Here is a 4,123-nt window from a genome sequence, read left to right as displayed (position 1 = left end):
GTGGTGACTCCCAGTTGAAATCATTAAAAACAGGTAAGAAGACGCATCAAACCAACTTAGCCAACTTGTACACGATTGTCTTTCGTTACTCGTAGCAAATAACGGCTAACATAAATATTTCAAGTTGGACAAGTTTTTATAAGAAACTGTGAGAAACACAGACTATACATTTAGCATGTATTTATGCATTAGTATATTATATATGTACACACATATAAGTATATAAATGTATATGTATCTAACAAATTTCACCTGTAGCTCAGAACACTACAATTATTTCTTGTAACCAAGAATTGTTTTCAGATAAGTATTCTTAATCTTTCGTACTTTAATAAAAATAAATCAAGTTCACTATTTCTCATAAGCTAAACAAATTAACAAATTAATCCAGAGTTTAAGCCGAGCTTTAAATGATTCATGCAATGTATTAAAGCAACAAATTGAATGTTATCCAATCGTTAATGTGGCCGAAATGCGATGTCCATTAATAGATTTCTGTAGGTAAACAATAGGTATATGCTTTTCGATGTTGAATGTCCAAATAAAACAAAAAACTAACTTTGAAAACGAAGATAAATAAAGCGCAAGTTCGTCAACTGATGAATAGTTTCTCTAAGTTAATCCAAACAAGTTTTTTTCATCTCTTCAAATATTTGATTTTCTAAGATCATCATCGTGTTAAAATGAGATGATTTTTAGAAGTTAAAAGTACTTTCCGTAAACACAATCGCGTATAGTCTCATCTTTTCAAAATGCATAGAATTATTTTTAATCATTTTGATGTTAAATTAATCTAGATTTTAAAACAAAATTAGATAATTTTAATCTTAATTCGTTTCATAGCATAATATAACATAATATACATAGCATTTAATTCCTAACGCCTACAATAACATATATGTATATATTGCTATAATAATTTTTTAAAATTATGTGATTATGTGATTAGTATGCTAAGTCCATTTGTATATCTAGTTTATTCATTTTTAATATTTCTACTTATTTATAATTTTTTTTTAATGCATTGTTTATTAATTGATATAGTTTGTAGAAAGCGTTTTATTTAATATGGTCCTGCGCTAAACGATACCGGAAACTGCTGGAAGATTATTGTGTACTTTATAGCATTATTTATTTTTTATCACTAGTAGCAGCTTCTTTACTTTTAGATAATGAAATTTTATACTAGCCTATTTAATTTCTTAGACATATATATAATTTGTAGCCTGTTCACACTAGGCACTTTGCGAACGTTTTGCACCGTAGAGTCGCCAAGCATGGAGGAGACAAAGAATTCATATTGCGGATGGTAAGCAACTATGGTATGTTCTTCGTAATATTAACATAAGTATACTCAACATATAATAAATAAATAAGATTTAATTGATAAAATCTGTAGTTTTACCTAAAAAACTTAATTTTTGTATAAGAGCTGATATAAACTTTTGAAGGAGAGACTTCTGATCTTTGAAGAAAAGTTTCGTTATAAAAAATTAATATATTTGCTATAAATGTTGATTTTCTTAGACCAAAACTTAGTTTTAAAGGGAATGAAAAAATTTAATTTTAAATGGCAGGTGGTATTAACCCTTGAGATAGCGTTTTGTAATATACAAATAAAAGTTTTACGTAAAAGAATAATATTTGTAGATCCTAGGTATTAGCCCTATCTGGTTTTAACCAGATTATAAAGATACTTTTATAAGTGGATTGTGTCAAGATTTCGACAAAAATGGTTGCAATTTATTAGAGAAAGTTGGAGTTTTGGAAAATAATATTAGCTGTAGAATTATTTTACTGAACTGGTGAAAATTTGTCTTTTACAACGATTCACAAAAACATCTATTACAGTGTGAATTGTCTCATAAGAAAAGGCTTCTAATCAAAAACTAATAAAAATTCCGCTTGCGGTATTACGTCTGGAAATCGAATGGATCGAAAGAAAATTGTTTAATGTGAGATTTTATAAGTTTGAAATTTTCTATCAAAATAATAATTTAAAATACATAGGGAACACAAAATTATTATTCAAATAAATTAAATTATTCTTTATTATTATGAAAATATAGTTTTAGTAAAATTACGGATCAGTAACTAAAAACGAATAAAAAGTCGTACTGAAACTTAAAAATTGAGTTTTTTAAGACAAAGCCCTGCTAAAATAGCGTGTTCTAAACCAATTACAGAAACAGTCAAACTGTCAAAATAAATTAAATAATGTTTTGAGTTGAATATTATGTTAAACTTTATGTTTTCCACTTTTCAGAAAAAACGAATAAATTTTTTATGGTTATGCATACCGCATAGATCTCCATTGTTTATTACAATTGTCTTAAGACACTAGATTATACTTAAAAATGCTTAGTGAGTATAAAATAAATCCAACCAATTTTTAAATTTATATCAGCTTATTGTAATGTGCTTGTATTCAATTTTTATTAGAGTAGGATATATGGGAGTCAGTTGGTTGAATCGCTTTTTCAGCGTTATTTATTTTTATCAAATGGACCGCACGTTGTAGAGTGGTCTCGGATGCAGAGTGTCTCGGGCACGGCAAATACGCTTTTTCGGCATAGTGCCGAAAATCCATGTTATGCAGAGTGTCACATCAGTGTTGCCAATTTCGTATTTTTACTACTTTTTGGTTGTGCCTAAATTTAAAAGGAAATATATACATGCTTACTTGTTTGATTTTTGCTTACAATTATTTGCAAGCAATTTCAAAAATGAGTCAATCCAAGAAGTATCAAATAATGGCTTTCAAAATTATGCAATCACTTAACGATTATGTGGACCGCATAGTCTTTTGGAAGGCAGATGATACTCTTCTAATCAAAGAATGTTTAAATTTTGTAAAAATGCTACAGCAGAAACAACATCCGAAAAGGTTGTGTGCGGAGAAGTTGTGGCGGAATGACAGGAGAATTCACTGTTCGTATGCATTTGTGTCTAATGAACTGCGCCTGTTAGACACAAATGCATACAACAACTTCTACAGGATGTCCAGCGATACATTTAAATTGTTACAGCTTGTAGAAAAAGATCTACAAAAGTTGGACACAAACGCGCGAAATACTATTTCTTCTGCAGAGCAATTATCCGTGACACTACGATTTTTAGCAACTGGGGAAAGTAACAAAAGTTTAGGATATTAAACTAGGTTATCGCACTCCTATTTGGTATATTGTAGGTATACCAAACGTATGCCGCACAATTTAAAGAACAGTTATTTAAAGGTGAATATTTTACTTTGTATATTATAAACATGAGTAATATGTACAATATATACAATTGTCTAATCTGAATTATTTATATATTTAATATTTACAAAGCTTTTGACTTAACCATTATATACAATATTTACAATGTTTTGGACTTAAAAATTGATATGTGCAATATTTACAATTTGTGGCTACATGTCTTCCTCGTCCAGAACACCAACTACAGCTTCTGCCAATATGTCTGAATGTCTGGTTTGTGGTACTGTGGTACTTTCGGCTAGATCTTTTGCTGCAAACGTCATTGTAACCTCTTGTACTTTAGTAATAGCCTCCATAACGATGTTTTTGTTCGCCATTTCATTTAAAGTAGCCACCACCTGCTCTTCAAGCCATTCATACTTCCTGTTTGATCTGCTTTCTACTTTATGCAAAAGTGTTTCATAGTTGTTGTCCAAATTATTTTTCCGTTTTTCAGACTTTTGTGAAGAACTAGGCATCTGAAATGAAATATAGTAATAGTACAAATATACAAATAATCAAATACACACTTTAACTTTAATATTATTTCCATTGCAGTTTCCCACCACAATTCAACAGTGGAAATCAATTGCTAAAGATTTTGAACAAAAATGGTAATTTCCACTATGTCTTGGGGCATTAGATGGTAAGCACGTTGAATTTAATGCACAAGCATCAGATGGTTCTTATTACCGAAATTATAAAGGAAGAGATAGTATAATACTGTTGGCATTAACAGATGCAAATTGTAAATTATTTACATAGACGTCGGCGCTAACGGTAGAACAAACGAGAGCGCAGTATTGAAAAATTCGTCTCTTCAAAGAATATTGGATAATGCTGCAGCTCATTCCCCACCAGATGAAGTAATAGGAAACAACAGA

Source organism: Teleopsis dalmanni, chromosome 2, assembly GCF_002237135.1.
Source record: "Teleopsis dalmanni isolate 2A chromosome 2, ASM223713v2, whole genome shotgun sequence".
Classification (NCBI taxonomy): Eukaryota; Metazoa; Arthropoda; class Insecta; order Diptera; family Diopsidae; genus Teleopsis; species Teleopsis dalmanni.
Note: the sequence above shows the minus strand (reverse complement) of the source record.